We start from the raw sequence: 19,251 nt of genomic DNA, 5'->3' as shown, positions 1-19,251 counted from the left end.
AAGGGTTCAATCAGGCAGACGCAGCATGGTTTTAGAAAGGGAAGATCTTGTTTGACAAACTTGTTAGGATTCTTTGAGGATATAATGGGTGCGGTGGATAGAGGGAAACAAGTTGATGTGGTATATTTGGATTTCCAGAAAGTGTTTGATAAGGTGCCAAACAAGAGACTTATCAGTAAGTTACAGGAAAGTGGAGTCCAGGGAAGTATATTGGCCTGGATTGAAAATTGGTTGTCTGACAGGAGGCAGAGAGTCGGGATAAATGGGAGTTTTTCAGGTTGGCAAAGAGTGGTAAGTGGGGTGCCGCAGGGGTCGGTGTTAGGCCCACAACTGTTTATCATTTACATTGATGACTTGGAGGAGGGGACAAAATGTGGTGAAGCCAAGTCTGCGGATGACACCAAATTGAGTGGAAGAGCAAATTGTAATGAGGATGTGGAGAGTCTGCAGAGGGATATAATTAAACTGAATGAGTGGGCAAAGTTCTGGCAGATGGAGTACAATGTTAGAAAGTGTGAGGTTATCCACTTTGGCAAGAAAAATAAAAGAGCTGAATATTATTTCAAGGTTGAAAAACTACAGCATGCTGTTGTGCAGACGGACTTGGGAGTGCTTGTTCATGAATCGCAAAACGTTAGGTTGCACGTGCAGCAGGTTATTAAGAAGGCAAATGGAATGTTGGCCTTCATCGCTAGAGGTATTGAATTCAGGAGTAGGGAGGTACTGGTGAGTCCGCACCTGGAGTACTGTGTCCAGTTCTGGTCTCCATATTTGAGGAAGGATATACTGGCTTTGGAGACGGTCCAAAGGAGGTTTACTAGGTTGATCCCTGGGATGAAGGGGTTGACTTATGATGAAAGGTTAAATCGTCTAGGATTGTATTTGCTCGAGTTCAGAAGAATGAGAGGAGAATTTATAGAAACATATAGGATTATGAAGGGTATGGATAGGATAGATATAGGAAGGTTTTTTGAGCTGGCCGGGGAAACTAAAACGAGAGGACACATTCTCAATATTCGGGGGAGTAGATTTAGGACAGAGATGAGGAAAAATAGTTTTTCCCAGAGAGTAGTGAATGTTTGGAATTCTCTAACCAGGGAAGTGGTTAAGGCTGCTTCATTAAACATATTTAAAATTTGGTTAGATAAATTTTTACATGATAGAGGAATTAGGGGATATGGGGAGAAGACCGGTAGGTGGAGTTAGGTCATAAATTAGATCAGCCGTCATCTAATTGAATGGCGGAGCAGGCTCGATGGGCCATTTTTGGCCTACGCCTATTCCTACTTCCTATGTTCCCCATACCCCCGCCCCCCCACCTCAATGCTGCCATCACCCTGCCCTTCCACCCACCCACCCACCCCCACCCGGGCTCAGCATTGCTGCCACCCCAGACGTACAAAGAACACACACCTGTTTCTTCTATGCTAGGTACATTCCAGGGGTTTGGGGGGGGGGAGGGTGGGGGTAACACCATGAGTTACCGCACCAGGTAACCCAACCCTAGTGATGCCACTGATAGCAATCCCAATCGCCTCCCACTAATTTTCTCTGTTACATATCAGAATTTACTGTCGTGAAATTTGGTGTTTTGTGGCAAATATTATGACTTCAATTCCAAACCTTCTCCCACCTACTTGCGAGTAGGGCCATCTCCAGTGGCCGGTTAACCATAAACCTGCTTGGGATGTCCCAGGAAATAGGAATCCTGAAGGAAACCCACACCAGACACAGGGAGGATGTGCATTCTCCACATGGAAGCACTCTGGGTTGGGATTGAACACTGGAACTGTGAGGCAGTGTTGATACAAGCTGTGTCTCATTCAACCAGTATGCTGAATAAATCGATAGCTTTTTCAGTTCAAGTACCTTGATAGAAAGTTTTGAATTGAATAAAAGATTGATGGGATAGTGTCAGCTATAACCAACATCCTTGTAAATCTACTCCCTGGCCTGCCTTTCTATAATGAGGTGAGTCAGTGTGCCAGTACTCTAGCTGTAACCTAAGTTTATATAGCCTCAACCTGACCTTCCAATTGTTATACTTTATTTGCTTTAACTTTGTCTGCCACCCAGCTTACAACAGAAATGTGTGGAGATGCAATCCAATTCTGCTATTCCTGTACACACACATTATCATATCCTGTATCATGCATTGATTTCCAACCTGAAATGCATAACCTTGCATTTCTCTGATACGAACTCCTTATACCATCTGACCATTTATCTCGCTGCATTTTCCTGGGTCCCCTTGTTCCAGTATGGAGTTTGTAAACTGTAGGCCTGAACCGTCTTTCCCCCCACCCCGCATATTCCCCTTCATCCTGTCTGTCTTGGATCCCTTGTCCAAGAGAAGAGAACAGAAAAACAAACTAAGTAGCTGTTGACTGACTTGATTGTGTTTTATTCAGTTATGCTGCATGCAAAGCCACCGACACTTATACTCACTTGCAGTGGCTGGGTCTTCAGTGATTCACTGTGATCAATTAAGTGAATGCAACACGGAGCCTTGTAAACTTCTTTGCTTTTTTGTTTTGACGTTGTATTTCTTTGACCTTCTGATATTTCTGGTAGCCAATTGAAGTGCTCTTTATGTTGATACAATGCTCTGAAATCTTTACAGTTCTTTGTTTTTAAATGCTTATTGATCTCACTAACTAGTTCCTCCTTATACGATTCTGATGCCTCATCCTTTAAACTTAAAAAATTTTTCATCATTCTATGGAGTGATTCATTCTGTTGTAGAATCTATAAATGGAAAAGTTGATCTCTTTCCTTCTTTCTTCAGATGCTCTGTTACCATCATTTTCTCTTGTTTTTCAGGCCTTGCATTTTTCTTTACTAGTTACCTGAAGAATTGGTCAAATAATGAGAACCAATTTTTTTTTACCAAAGCAAAGTTCCGATAGAAATGCAAGTAATTGATGAGAAACTAAATCCTTGAAGTTTTTTTTTACTCTATACAAACCCAACTCCAACGAACATGATGTCAGTTCCTCAAGCTGTGGCCTGTTTGAACTCTGCGGGGCCTGCAGCAAATATTTTAAAGGGACCCTAAATTGTGCTGGTTGATGCGTGTGTGTTCCTAAATAGTGCTGGTTAGGAAAATAGGAAGTAGGAACAGGAGTAGGCCAAAAATGGCCCATCGAGCCTGCTCCGCCATTCAATACGATCATGGCTGATCTAATTTATGACCTAACTCCACCTACCTGCCTTCTCCCCATATCCCCTAATTCCTCTATCATGTAAAAATTTATCTAACCAAATTTTAAATATGTTTAATGAGGCAGTCTCAACCACTTCCCTGGTTATAGAATTCCAAACATTCACTACTCTCTGGGAAAAACTATTTTTCCTCATCTCTGTCCTAAATCTACTCCCCCGAATCTTGAGACTGTGTCCTCTCGTTTTAGTTTCCCCGGCCAGCTCAAAAAACCTTCCTACATCTATCCTATCCATACCCTTCATAATCCTATATGTTTCTATAAGATCTCCTCTCATTCTTCTGAACTCAAGCGAATACAATCCTAGACGATTTAATCTTTCATCATAAGTCAACCCCTTCATCCCAGGGATCAACCTAGTAAACCTCCTCTGGACCGTTTCCAAAGCCGGTATGTCCTTCCTCAAATATGGAGACCAGAACTGGACACAGTACTCCAGGTGCGGTCTCACCAGTACCTTATACAGTTGCAACATTACCTCCCTACTCCTGATTTCAATTCCTCTAGCGATGAAGGCCAACATTCCATTTGCCTTCTTAATAACCTGCTGCACCTGCAACCTAACCTTTTGCGATTCATGCACAAGCACTCCCAAGTCCGTCTGCACCACAGCATGCTGTAGTTTTTCACCCTTGAAATAATATTCAGCTCTTTTATTTTTCTTGCCAAAGTGGATAACCTCACACTTTCTAACATTGTACTCCATCTGCCAGACCTTTGCCCACTCATCCAGTTTAACTATATCCCTCTGCAGACTCTCCACATCCTCATTACAATTTGCTCTTCCACTCAATTTGGTGTCATCCACAGACTTGGCTTCACCACATTTTGTCCCCTCCTCCAAGGGGATGATGAACAGTTGTGGGCCTAACACCGACCCCTGCGGCACCCCACTTACCACTCTCTGCCAACCTGAAAAACTCCCATTTATCCCGACTCTCTGCCTCCTGTCAGACAACCAATTTTCAATCCAGGCCAATATACTTCCCCGGACTCCACTTTCCTGTAACTTACTGATAAGTCTCTTGTGTGGCACCTTATCAAACGCTTTCTGGAAATCCAAATATACCACATCAACTTGTTCCCCTCTATCCACCGCACCCATTATATCCTCAAAGAATCCTAGCAAGTTTGTCAAACAAGATCTTCCCTTTCTAAAACCATGCTGCGTCTGTCTGATTGAACCCTTACGTTCCAAAAGTTTCACTATTTCATCTTTAATGACAGCTTCAAGCATTTTTCCAACTACAGACGTCAAGCTAATTGGCCGATAATTTCCAGTCTTCTGCCTACATCCCTTCTTAAAAAGTGGCGTGACATTTGCTGTCTTCCAGTCTGCTGGGACCTGCCCAGAATCCAAGGAATTTTGGTATATGACCACCAATGCATCAACTATAACTGTGAGGGAGAAGCATCCACACTGAAATTACTCCCATCCCCTCTACAGGGGATGGGGCTGGGGATGAGGATCTCTCCCCGCCCCAGCAGGATGGGGTTGGGGGATGGGGACCTCTCCTTGTTTAAACAAAACACAGCAGCTGGTAGCATGCAGGATCAATGGCTGTCTTGGTTACCCATAATCCCCCACGCAGCTGGAACTGCTCTGCGTTTCCCTGGCACTGACACTGTCAGTGTGGTTCCAGCTGCATTGGGGGATTATGGGTAACCAAGACGGCCATTTCTCCCAAATTGAGCCATTGCATGAACTGCTGGGTATAGTCTATGTGAATAACCCCGATTAAATTTAAGGTTAGTGATTTTAGCCAATTATCACTTTTCATCCAGCTTATTCACACAGACCATCAGCGTAGTTTCTCATAACTGCCGGCATTGTACAAATTACAAGACACCCCTAGTTTGTGTGAATAACCACAATTAAAGGTGATAATTGGCTAAGATCGCTAACCTTAAATTGACCATTTTAGCCAATTATCACCTTTAAACAAGGTTATTAACGCAGACTATCAGTGGAACCTGATAGCCACTGCACAAAGAAGAAAACAAAAATGTTTATCATAATTCATAGTACATAAACGCAGGAGTCCTTGAAATTGCAACATCTGTAGCATTTGCTACTTGCTACTATGTTAATTCAGCTCTGGCTAAACTTTATTTTTTGGGAATGTGGGGAGCCTTTGTTGGGATTTCAAGTGTTTTTTTTAAACTTTATTTAAAATTTTGTGACATGAATAAAATAAAAATTACATTTAAAGAAAAAAGAAAAAATAAGATAATAAAAATTAGAATACTACATCATTAAACTACACAAATTAACCCCCCAATAATTATAACACAACATTAATCATCTAATTTAAAATTAGTCCAACCCTCCCCCCCAATAAAGAGTGAAGAATTAATTAACAATGTTGTAAATAAAATAGAAAAAACCCCACTTACAAAAAAAAGGATAAAACTTAACAACAAAAAATTACTAACAAAAAAAAATCAATACTAAAATAATACCCTTAAACATATATTTAAATCAAACATAATACATGTATTTAACAAATAAAATCCACTTTAAAACTAAGTTCAAATATTAAAATCATATATCAACCACATATCTGTTATACAAAAAATCATAATTAATAATACATAAATACAGAATTTCCATTAATACCAAGTTTCCTTTATAATTCATCGAGAGAACAAAAACATCCCTTAGAAAAACAATCAGATAAACTTTTTATTCCCCTCCCCTTATATAAAAAAAGAAAAAAAAAGAAAAAAGTTCAAACTCATAAAATTCTCCATATTCTTCATTTATAACATCTTCAAAATTAACTTAATTTTATTAAACTCTTCTCCCTCAATGTATTTGTAATTAATTTTCTTCTTTTTCTTCTTATCACCTTTCTCCTCATCTTCCTCTTCATCTAATTCAACATCCTCAATTTTTTTCTTTTTCTTCTTATCACCTTTCCCCTCATCTTCCTCTTCATCTAATTCAACATCCTCAATTTTTGACTTATTATCTTCTGTGACATCATCCTCTTAAAAAAGAAAGAAAAAAGAGAAACCCCCCCCCAAAAAAAGAGAAAAAAAAGGAGAGAAAAAAAACCTCCTAATTCCCTCTCAATTACAATCAGAAAAGAAAAAGAGTTTTTAAAAAATTATTTATTTTTAAAAAAAATAATAAAAAAAAACCTTCACTTCTTAACCCAAAAATTAAAAAGAAAAAAAAACAGGTTGGAGGTCACAACTACCTCCTCCTGTTTAAACCGCCCAAAGCGGTAACTCCCCTAAAATATTGGGTGTGAGATAACTCACAGGTAGCTGATGACTTCTGGAAACTAGTGCCCACCCAGTTCCCTCTCCCAACTCTCATTACATTAAACTATCATCATTATTTAAACTATTTAAACTCTTCTCAAAAAAAAGATAAAAGATTTTTTTAAAATCAACGTTACCACTTCGGTCACCATTGCTTCCATTTCTTTTAAAAAAACTGGATCCCACCTTACATCTCTACTCTCTTTGGAGACCTTGAAGGACTACATCGTTCCTGAAACTGCATGATTGGTAGAGACTGAGCAAAGTCCATAACCTCTTTAGGATTGTCAAAGAACTTTGGCTAATTTCCATCCTAAAAAATCTTCAGTACCGCAGAATACCTGAATGTTGCCTTATGTCTTTTTTTCCACAACCGTTCTTTCACAGAATTAAATTTGCGTCGTTGAAACATAATTTCTTGACTCAAATCTTGATAGAAGAAAACAGGATTATTCTGAACCATCAAAGCTGGGCATTTCTAATAGCCGTACGTAAAATTGTCTCTCTGTCACAATAGTTTAAACAACGGATCAAAACAGATCTTGGATTCTGTCCTGAAAAAGATTTTCTTCTTAAAACTCTATAAGCACGTTCAAGTATTAAACCTTCAGAGAATTTATCCTGTCCTAACACTCGTAGAATCCATTCAGTAAAAGATTTTCTTGGATCTGGTCCTTCTATGCCTTCTGGCAAACCAACAATTTTCACGTTGTTCCGTCTAGATTGATTCTCCAAATAATCAACCTTTTTTGCTAAATTTTTATTTTGGATCTTCAATGTTTCAATTATTCTATTTTCATCTTGCAGATGATCCTGTGCATCGACTAAGCCTTGATCACACATTTCAAATCTTTCAATGGTTTCATTGCTCCATCAATGACTTCCGCCATCGCATTAATCTTGGAAATAAATAGGTTCACAAAATTAGCTAAGTGACTCGATACAGAATATATCTTATCTTCAAGATCCTTAACAAACATTTCAACAGAAGTAGATTCAGGCATAATAGGGTCTTGCTGTTCCTTAGAGACCATGGGATCTTCTGTCCCTTCCCTTAATTTAGTATCTTTTCTAGCAGTTTGACTTCGTATAAAAATCCCTCTCAAAGTCCCCCCAGCAATGCCAGGAGACTGAAGATCAGGGTTATCTTTAAGCCAGATCTCTTTAATCATCTTCACTGAATCGATGTCTGGAAAAACCGTTGTAATTGAAGATGTATTTTGCAGCGCCACCACTGTAGCAGTCGAATGACAGCCCTTTAACTCTCCAGCTGGTGGCGCCCCAGCTGATTCAACTGTCAAAGTCTCAGTAACAGCACTCACAGTGGCCATTGTGTGAAATACTGGCACCCGTCCAGCCCTTTGTTCTGAAAGCTGTTGAGTGCGACCTTCAGAGAGCCTCACCGGCTTAAAACGGAGCTTCAATGCCGAACTCTGCACGTCCTCCTCTGGATCCATTCTACGCTGAGTCCTGGCTTCTTGTAAACAAGTAGGCTCAGACAATTTCGGAAAATGTAGTTTTTTAACAGTCTATTGATGTTTTCTTTTACCTTTTTTTTGCATATAAACCATTACACTAATCCAACACCTCTTATTATTTATAAACTTTTAAAAGAACTTTAATGGGCACTTAAAGACAAAACAATAAATCAGAGTCAGGAGAGGTCTGGAAGGCACGTCTGTTCCCTACGCCATCTTGCCACGCCCCCCTTTGATGTCAAGTGTAATATTTTTCAAATAACTACAAAATTTAACCCAATAATTTACCTGTTGAGGAACAATGGCTTGCGCCTCTGTGGTTCTGTGCGACTCTGCACTGGGCCTGTCGAGCAGTGGTCCTGAATGAACTAACATCAGCCAAGTCTGCTTATAGAACATAGAAAGTTACAGCAGACTCCAGGCCCTTTGGCCTATGATATTGTGCTGATCTGTATAAACTTATTCAACAAACCAAACCTTTCCTACCTCATACCCATAACTCTCTTGAAATGGCCTGTCCCCATTGAACTAGCCTCCACTGCCGCCCCCTGGCAATGCTTTCCAGACTCCCTTCACTCTCTGTGCTTTTTTTTAAAAAAAAAAACTTTCCCCTGACTTCTCCCTTAAACTGCTCTAAATTACATTTTTTTAAAAAAATTAAATAAATTAGTACAAAAATAAGAGAAAAGTGAGGTACTATCTGTGGTTCATTGCCCATTCAGAGGGGAATATTGGGTGTTTGTCTTCAGGTTCCTGTTCCTCCTTCCTGGTGTTAGCACTGTGAAGAGGGCGTGGCCTGGGTGGTGAGGGTCCTTGAGGATAGAAGCTGCTTTCTTGAGGCACTGCCTCTTATTAGATGTCTTTAATGGAGTGCAGACTAATGACAACTCTAGCCTTCTCCTGTCCTATTCATTGGACAGAGATGCAGCCAGTAAGAATACTCCCCACAGTATACCTTTAGAAATTTGCAAGAGGTTACTGGGAAATAAGTGGAGGGTAATGTCATTGATGAGATTATTCTGAGAGCCAGAATAGGTTGGATGGGCTGAATGACTCAGTACTTACAGGAAAGATGAAAAATAACACCTCTCAAAGTTGGTAAACTATTCAGAATGATTACAGTGGAGCCTTTAGTCATGAAAATGAGTACCAATCCCTGATTGAATGTGGGTTGATGCATTTGAGAGGAATCTGGGCAAACCCACAGGGGGAGAAAAGGATCTATGACAGTGAGATGGAGGCATGTAACAGACTGGTTGGATTGAATGGACTGTTTCACAGTGGAAATTATCACACTTTGCCATTTATTTTGAACTTTAATGCAGTAAGTGGTACAGTTAGTTGAGCTGTGACCTCTTGGTTCCAGGGGCTATCTGTCTGGCATTCACCATTTCACTGTGTGTTTCCTCTGTGTCTTTCAGTTCCCTGCGTGTCTTTCAGTTCCCTGCCGCATTTTAAAGACATGGGTTGGTAGGTTACTTGGCTACTATAATGTGTTGTAGTGTGTGGGTGAGTGACAGATTTGGAGGTGGGGGTGAAGATTGTGGGTCTCTGGGAAAGAATAAAAAAATTGCATCAATGTAAGATTGGTGTGGATGGGTGGTTGGTGGATGGTGCAGAATCAGTGGGGTGTAGGGTTGGTCTTTTGCTGTATGACTCTATGACCATAACTCTTGGCCGATGTGAAGGGAGCAGCAGTTGGTTCTCTGCACGGTGTTCATTCTAGTAGGTCAAGATTTAGTTCAGTATTCCAGAACCTGGGGCTGTCCTTTCAATTTGGGAAGCTGGAGACATATTGCTGTCAGGAGTTGGAATGGTGGGGTGCATAAAGGGGAATGCAGTGTGCATTTGCAGAGAAAGGCAAAAGTAAACTGAACACTACTCTTCAAAAAAGAGAGTATGGAGCAGTCTGACAACTCCACTCAAAGGTCAAAGATTTCTTTCTCTTAAAAGTGTAATATGCAGTAAATACATTGCATAAAATGTAAAATACAGTACATGATATGCTTCAATGCCTTCTGTAAGGCAACCTGACCACTCCTGCCTCCAGCCTCCTGGCCACTCCCCTACTCCCCAGCTTTACTTGGTTCTGGCAATTTGAATGACAACCTCCTGGGCACTGTTCTGAGCAAAATCCTGAAAAATATACCCTTGAGCATGAAAAGAAAATTGAGCCTCATGTTATGCAGATACTGACGACTGGGGAATAAGTGGAGAAAAGTCAGTGTGATTGGAGGGCTTGTGATAAAACTAGGAATGTAGCCAGCGAACTGGCTATCAAGGCTGATGCATTCAGGGGGAAACGGCAGATTATAGTGAGAGCATTGGGAGATGGGCTGATCTCTGGAAAACGTAGCTAATGCGCTAAGTGATTTTTATCCTTCCCATGCCAAAGTTTAATGCATCATTCCTGGCAGTTGCTGTCTGACAGGATGGGATCTTAAAAAAATAAAGCTATTTTTGTTCCGGCCCTCTCTCCGACAGATGGTGGTTTATTGGTCCCTGTAGCACTGTCAGCTGTACATCATGTGGTTGGAAGTCAGGAATTGGAGCAGCAGAGGGGAGTTGGTTGCTTATTGTTAGTTTAGTGACCCACAAACAGCTGGCTGTACAGAGAGAATCTGCTTGATTTTGTGATCTGTATTGATCAGAATGAGAGGAGGCCATTGAACCCCTCAAGTTCATTCTATAATTCACTCATGTCTGATACTTGTCTTAACTTCCGACTTACTGAATCAATGTTCTTCATCCTATCAAAGCAATCCAGTGTTAATCAACTCCCAGTTTAAAATTTTCAACTGACTTCTAACCTCAGCAGATATTTAGGATTGTTCCAGATGTCCACACTGTGTGAGGACGTACTCCCTGATGTTGGTCCTGTGTTATGATCTTTTTAATGCCCTCTTGCAGACCTATCAGTCTGAGGAAATATGTTCTCATTTTCTCTCTGACCAAATACCTGAGACCCTTAACATAGATTTCACCCCCCCCCCACCTCCACCAGCCTTCCATTGTTTTGCTTTTCATTTTCCTGTTGTACCTCCTCCCAACCTCACCAATCATTTCTATAATGTTGTTCCTGGGAATTTTTAATGATGGGGGGGGGAGGAATTCACTTATTCCATCCATGTTCTCCTCTCCACATCTGTTCAAGCTCATTAGCAGGTAACAGGTGAGAAACTCAGACTGCAGGTATAACATTAATTCTGTTGGTAACTGCCAGGGAGTCACTGTACTATGTAGCAGTCAGCATGGAAGTTGATGCAAGCCTAGTTGAATGGATGTCCAATCTCTCTTCACCTCTGACACCCATACAGAAGGTCTCAAAGGCTTTTGTTTTACCAACAGTCCCAATCAGCCCCCTCCACCACCACCCTCCTCTGCTTGGCAGAACTTGTTCTCAACCTCAGTAAATTCTCCTTTGACTCATTCCACGTTCTCCAAGTCAAAGGAGTAGCCATGGGTATCGGTATGTCTCAGCTATGTGTGTCTTTTTATTGGCTTTATGGAGCTATCTAAGCTGCGAGCCTACACAGGCAAGGCTTCTCAACCCTTCCTCCATTATATTCATGACTACATTGGTGCTGCCTCATGGACCCAGGATAAGCTCATCAACTTTATCCACATTGCTGCTAACTTTCACCCTGAACTCAAATTCACTTGGTTCATCTCTGGTGACATTCTCCCCTTTCTTGACTTTCTGTCTCCATCTGGGGAAACAAATTTCAACAGACACTTTTTACAAACCTACCAAATCCCACAACTACCTCAGCTGCATTTCTTTACACCCCGTCCCCTGTAAGGATTCTATTTCTTTCTCTTAATTCCTTCATCTATGTTGTATCTGATCCCAAGATGAGGTCTTTCAGTCTAGATCAGTAGTCCCCAACCTTTTCCTTTTCATTCACATACCACTTTAAGTATTCCCTATGCCATAAGTGTTCTGTGATAAGTAAGAGGTTGCTTAAGGTGGTATGTGAGTAGGAAGGGAAGGTTGGGAATCTCTCCTCTAGACCCAATTATTACTGAAATATTTTGCTTGAGAAAAATTGTCATTTGCCCATTTCCTTTGGAGTTATGAAACTGTGCACATAACGAATCAATTTGGAATGGTTAAAACAGTGGTTCCCAACCTTTTACTTTCCACCCACATACCACCTTAAGCAATCCCTTATTAATCACAGAACATTTATGGCATAGGGAATACTTAAAGTGGTATGTGAGTGGAAAGTAAAAGATTGGAAACCACTGGTCTAGATTATCCAAGATGTCTTCCTCCTTCAAAAAAACATGGTTTCCATTCTACCACCATCAATTCAGCTCTTACCCTATCTCCTCCATTTCCCACACATCTGCCCTGGCCTTCTCTGCCTGCAGACACAACAAAAGCTACCGCCTCCCCCTACCAGCCTTTGCATCCAACATATTATCTATCCTCTGCAATTTTTGTCACCTACAACATGAGCCAACCATGTCACATCTTCCCCTTCTTCTCCCCTCTCTGCCTTCTGTAAGGACTGCTTCCTCCGTGACTCTCTTATCCACTTCTCCCTTACCTCCATACGTCCCCTTGGCACTTTCCCTTGTGATTGCAGGAAAGGCTACACCTATGCCCACACCTCTTCCCTCACTACCTTTGGGGCCCCCAAACGGTCCTTCCAAGTGAAGCAACACACTTCAGTAGTGAATCTGCTGGAGTCATCTACTGCATTAAGTGCTCCTGTGGTGGTCTTCTCTACATCAGAAAGACTAGTTGCAGACAGTCAGATCACTTCACTTAGCAGCTTTGCTTTGTCTACATCAATGACGAGATCTCCCAGTGTAGAGCTCGTCGAAAGAACCAAAGACTTGTTGATCCAAACCAAGGCTTTTATTAGCAAAAGACAGGAGCTCTTCACAGGTGGCTGACCAGTCCGGAATGATCAGACCTGGCTAGGGACACATCCCTTTAAGCCCAGACAGTAAGCGTGGCTTAGCTCTCAGCCAATCGCTGTAAGCGCAGTCTAGATACTGTAACTATATACACTATATACATTGGTGATAGATCTGTACTATCACACCCATTATTCAACCATTTTGATTCTGTGCTCCTCTCCTATGCCGATGTGTCTGCTCATGCCGCCAAACAAAGGCCATCTGTAAATTGGAGGAGCAACATCTAATATTCCATCTGGACACTCTCACCAGATTGCATTAACATCAATTTCTCTGGTTTTGCTAGACCAGTGGTTTTCAAACTGCCCCTGTAAGCTCACATTCCCTATTGCCATAAGTGCTCAGGGCTTAGTAAGGGATTGCTTAAAGTGGTATGTGAAAGAGAAGGGAAGGTTGAGAATCACTGCTCTGGACCCAATTCTTATTGAAATATTTTGCTTGAGAAAAATTATCATTAGGCCCATTACCTTTGTGGTTATGAAACCATGCACACAACGAGTCAATTAGGTACGATTAAAACAGAGGTTTACAAACTTGTTACTTTCCACTCACATACCACCTTAAATAATCCCTTACTAATCACAGAGTCACAGAGCACTTGTGACATAGGGATTACTTAAAGTGGAATGTGAGTTTAGGGGGGCAGTTTGTAAACCTGTTCTAGACCATTCCCTGTTCTCCCTCTCTTCCCCATCCCCTGTCTTCTTTCCTCCAGCTCTCCATCCCCTTCCCTCTCCATTCACAGACCCATCCCCCTTTACTCCTATTTGCTGTTGTGCCCTCCCTTATCCACCTATGACCACTTGCCTGAGCTCCTTCCTCTGTCCCTTCCCCACCTCCATTTTATTCAAGTGCCTGTCTACATGTTGCTCACATGTTGATGAAAGTCTCAGGCTCAAAATGTTAGTTAGTTATCTATCTTTGCTATATGAAGTATGCTGTTTGACCTGCTGAGTTTCTCCAGCATTGTGCTTTTAACTCCAATCACAGCGTCTGCAGATGTTCGAGTTTTACTCCTAGCTGAATGTTGCTGCATTCACCTTTAGTTTGACATAGGTGAAGCCAGATCTGGTGTTATTCCCAACCATTTTTAACTGAGAGAACCCATATATATCAAATGTTTACCTTGGAAATAGTAAATGAGGCAAAACTTTGACTGGTTAATTATGATAGGAAGCCATTCTGTTATGCGGGCTTGTAGTTCATGTCAAAGAGTCAGTATTCTGTATTCAAACCAATCCTAAGCTTCCCAGCACATTTCCTTCCCAATCCCTCCTCTGATCGACCATTCCACATAGTTGAACTTAATGGTGGACCTCAGTGCTTGATGTGAAGATTGTGGTGTGTGCTGAAGGGAAGGCCCCTTCGCTGCATATTTTTCCATCCAGTTTTGGCACCACAGACACATCAGAGACTATGTTGTTCACATGATGGGTTAAGCTCCCCGAGACACCATTCTAGGATTTGACCCTGATCCTGAAACTTAGAAGAACTGTTTCGTGCCAAATTTCCATCTGGCACACAGCTTGACGTTGGATTGAGGGAACCCATCCACTGCCGAAAAAATGGAGTGAAATCCAGTTGCAAAATGTGGGGGTGGGGAGGGGCAGGGAAATGTGTCCAACTTCCTCTGAACACCGACATCAACATAGAGGTAAAACTAGAGGGGCGAGTGTCGTGGGCATTTGACCAGAGTAAAGGTTGTGCAATCATGTAAGCAAGCTGCTTTTACAACAAATGTGGTTCCAGATAATTAATGTAAATTCTACATTAAACTCATTATTCAACATGGTACAATTTTTTTGGTGAAAGTTATTACATTTCAACAAAATTGTATTCAGGTTATACCTGAAAAGCATTTTTATTCCTGGCTTATGTGACAGCAATTTTTTTTTGCGCTCCAGCATTTTATAAAAGATTGACCTTCTTTGAGGCCTAGCTCAGACTAGGTCCATGCTGCTTTGTTATGGAAGATTTGTGTATTTCCTTAAGCCATCGAAGGGGGCCATTCAGCCCATCAAGTTTATGCCAGTCCATTGAGCAATCCATTTGCTTCACATAATATTTTCTCTCTACATACCCACCACCTCCTTCCAGATTCTACCACTTGGTGGACACCAGGTCAATTAATGTACCCAACCCATGTGCTTTGAGATGGAGAAGGATGCCTAAAGGGCAATACAGAAGTGTGCAAACTCCCTGCGGATTGATGGAGGTATGAGTTAGAAGCTCTTGAGTGCCATCCACCCACATTTCAATGTGAAACGTGGACACAGGAATGGGGTAGAGCTTAAAATTTTAATTTTTTTTCAAAAATGTAACTTCCTCATTTCACACATGCTAATTAGAGAGTGGTGTGGCAAACTGTTTTCTGCATTTCCACAGCTGTAAACTGTGGATCTTTATCTGTAAGTAAATTAGAACAAGTATTTTTTATGGTTAACGGTTTGAAATGGTTTGAAAAGAGTACATTGATATTACATCTCACCACTGATGTCAGACATGTATCACATTGAGAGTTTGAGGTTGGGTGTCAGTTGCATTGTGAGTTCTAAACCTTTCTTCCTGTAGAATCACACAGAATTACCTCTTTATCCCATCTCTCCCAATGATTTTCTTTGTGGCTTTCTGTCAGTTTTTGCCTTGATCTCAGCTATTTGCCTGTGGGCATCACTCTTGTCTCTGTTCAAAAGGTGTGACCTTAGTCCTCACCTGGATACCTAAACAATATGTTTTAGATAGTAAGAGTTGTTGATATAGTAAACCAAGGTTTTTGAATATAGCTCTGGTTAAGTATCCTTCTCAAATATTTATCAATCAATATTTAAAAACAGAAATTGTTTATTCCCTGTTGCATTGCTGGTTGTAGGTGCTTGCTGTGCACTAATTGGTTATTTTGTTTTCCAAGTTACAATATTAGCCTGATGTCCAAAAATGTTTTGTACTTAAGAGGTTGTGAAACCCACTCTTTGCCTGCAGCTTTTCTATCTTTATTCTTGTTCAAACTCATTAAGATGATGAAGTTTATATTGAATAAATCTAATGTTATAAACAAACTTGGCAACTATTCTGTCCAAACAGGCAGTGGGATCCTCCTTGAATTGTGTGTTGGCTTGACTTTTAGTTTTGGCTTGAGGCTACCTGATGCAGTTGAGAAGCCCCAGAAACTGCTTACTGTCGATTATTAGTGAAGATGTGGTCATGACTTCAAGTTCCTTCCTGTCATGATTAGAAAACATCTTCTATCTGTGGGACACTGAGGGTGATGTGATGGAATAATCTTTGAACAGCTAATGGTAAAGATCTTGATCAGATTTCTTCCCTTTCATCATTACCCAACTGTGACGGAATATGTTGTGTTTTATATTTTATGTGGTTTGGGGAGATTAATTGGGGTAGGTTTTTTTTACTATAGGTCACATACAAACACTTCAAAACAGATCTCATTTAAAATACTGGAGCGCTGTTCAAGCTAGATAGGCCAGCTCCGAATGCCTTTGCAAAGGTTTTGAAGAGTGTCCAAGGGACTTCACTAATGGATTGTTTTGAAAAGGAACAGATGAAAGAATTTGTCAGAGCTGCAGGCTGTCTGAGTGCAGTTTGCTGTTTTAGGAGGGTTATGTGGTTTTGCAAGCAGAGAGAGTCAAACAGACTTTTTTCTCTGGGGGAGAGAGAGAATTCAGTTCTACAGTGTTAACAGCAGCTGGGATTGGAACAGGACAAGCTGGAAAGCTTGTAGAAAACCCCATTTTGAAGACTGGTTGTGAGTGCTTAGTTCAGCCTGGACAAAGCCCTTGTGGTCCATACAAGTGGAGAAGACTGGTTGCCTAATGTTTCATTTGAAATAAGAGAAACAGAAAGGAACTCTGTGGTGACCTGAAAAGGAGGTTATCATCTGGAAAACCCTGATAGGGAAAGTTTCTTCAGCAAGACACTGACGTGGCTAATTAAAAGGGATCAGTTTGTGTCTAGGAACAACAAATCTCTCTCTGAAAACCGACAAGAACTTTCCTGAGCGGTAACCATTTACCTTTCCAGCACCAAAGCCTGGTGAACTTCATAAATGTTAAATTCTGTGCACAGTATAAGAATTGCCTGCAACCAGTGAACTTGGAGGAGTGAGAAGTGAGATTGGACTGCGAATTAAATAACTTTTCTGAACTTGCATACACATTACATCCACGTGTGCTTAGAATTAGAAGGGAGTATTAAGTTAATAGTAATAAAATAAATTTTGATCCTCTTTTCATGTTTAAAGATAATTAAAAGCAATTTTTGTTTAAGTAACCATTTGTCTTGGTGAATATCTATTGCTGCTGGGTTTTGGGCACGTAACACATCTTGACATAATTGAAAAATCACTGGGGATGTAACTTTGATCGATCTATTGAGGTCAAGGTCGTATATAACTTTAAGTTTATTTGTCACAAGATAAGTAGTGCAGTGAAAAGGGTTCTTCTGCAAACATTCTGACAGGATATATCTCTAGAATTACATACAACTGTATAGAGAGCATAATTTACAGAGTATAAGATTACAATCAAAAGGAAGATAAGTTTGCACCAAGCAAGGGCAGCACAAGGGCTCTATTAAGGGGCTTGTTCAGGGGCCTGATGGTTGCAGGGAAGGAACTGTCTTTAACCCTATTGGTACATGCTTTCACTCTTGAGGCTTTACACCAGGAGTGGCCAACCCTTTACATTCCATCCATCCATCCATTATTTTCGTGCATGAGTTCAGATGCAGTATACATTCAATTCTGGTAAAAATATGTTAATATAGACATATTTAGTAATTTACATGATACATTGATTTAATATAAAAGCAAGATAAACATTACTTGCTCTAATGAGACTTGAGTCTGTTTTTAATTTCGCCAAGCTTTTAATGTTTGGAGTTATATTAATGACTGAGAGCAGCAGAGAATTCTTCAAATTTGAATCTGTCAATCACGACCTTATATTTTTAAATCAATTTCATAGCTGAGAATGCTTTTTCACATCTGTACGTTGTTCCAAAATGACAGATATAACTCTGGGAAAATTTTCTTAGTTCTGTAAAATGTTTTAATGGACCCCTATCATCTACCTGAGGGCAATAGGTCAAACAAATGTTGGCCCGGGTGAGTAGAGTCCTTAAGGATATTGGCTGCTTTCCTGATACAGCGAGATTTAAACCTATCTTCCAATGGGGACAAAGAGCACCCAATAATCTTCTGGGCTGTCTTGATAACCCTCTGAAGATCCCTCTTATCTGCAGCTGCACAGTTGGCAAACCACATAGGAATGCAATAAGTCAGCATGCTTTTAATAGGGCAACGATAGAAGAACATCAATAACTTCTCCTGTAGATTTATTTTCCTAAAGATTCTCAGGAAATGGAGACGTTGATGAGCCTTCTTGACTATCACAGTAGTATTCGTCGTCCAAGAAATATCCTCAGCCAAATATGTTCCCAGGAACATAAAGGTCATGACCCTTTCCACATAGTCCCCATTAATATACAATGGAGCTGGGGCCATAACTGTTCCTCTGGAAACCCATTACAAGCTGTTGTGTTTTCTTTCGCAACAACAATAAAGTACCTAATTATTAAAACTGGAGTAAAAGCAAGTGTAAGCCATGTTTGAAGAGCGAAGGTAACCTGTTGCAAAGAAGTATATGGGCAGTTACTAAGTAAGTATTTTTTGAAATGCAATGAATCCTTGATGAGGTAGGACTGTATTTTTCTGGGTCTGTGTGCTCCCTGCCAGACAGGCCTATTGATCTGCATCTCGTAAATCTGCTGGGTCTTAACTTGATTGGTTGATGCTAATATTTCCAAGCTTGATGCTTCAATTCTTATTTGGCCTGTGGGATCTAGAGACAGAGATGGATGATCCAGGAACATCCTGCAGCTGTGTTCTTTTTTTTCCTCTCCTCTTTCTGCTGCTGCACCTTAACTCAGTGGGAAGTCCTTTGCCTTGGGGATTGGAGATCTTGCATCCAAACCTGACCTGTTGCCCGAAGACTCAGACTGAGGGAGCACTGCACTGACCCCAGGGTAATAGTTAAAAAGTACTATTTCTGAAAGGTCTGTCTGTAACCCCATGGCTAACATTACCCAAAAGTAGAATATCTGATTATTATATCATTGCTTTTAAGTGATCCTGCAGTGCATGTATCAGCTGCCTTTTGTTTCTCTTTTCCAATAATGACTACACTTGAAAGCATATTTGATTTTGGAGCTCTTGGACTCCAAGATGGTTGTGGAAATCAGAATTGAAAACCAGTTTCCTTTTTCTCCATTCCAGCTACTTGTTTCTGTTACATGAATAGATTAGTCAGCCTGGGGAATGGGTT

At 40.7% G+C, this 19,251-nt stretch overlaps 1 protein-coding gene across 3 annotated transcripts in view; it reads left to right on the top strand.

Annotated features, from left to right (window-relative positions):
* The window catches only part of LOC138741129 (ubiquitin-associated and SH3 domain-containing protein B-like), a 129,323-nt gene that overhangs the window by 68,832 nt on the left and 41,240 nt on the right, over nt 1-19,251 (top strand). The window lies entirely within an intron of this gene.

Source organism: Narcine bancroftii, chromosome 8 (assembly GCF_036971445.1).
Source record: "Narcine bancroftii isolate sNarBan1 chromosome 8, sNarBan1.hap1, whole genome shotgun sequence".
NCBI lineage: Eukaryota > Metazoa > Chordata > Chondrichthyes > Torpediniformes > Narcinidae > Narcine > Narcine bancroftii.
This window is presented reverse-complemented; position numbering and strand designations above follow the sequence as displayed.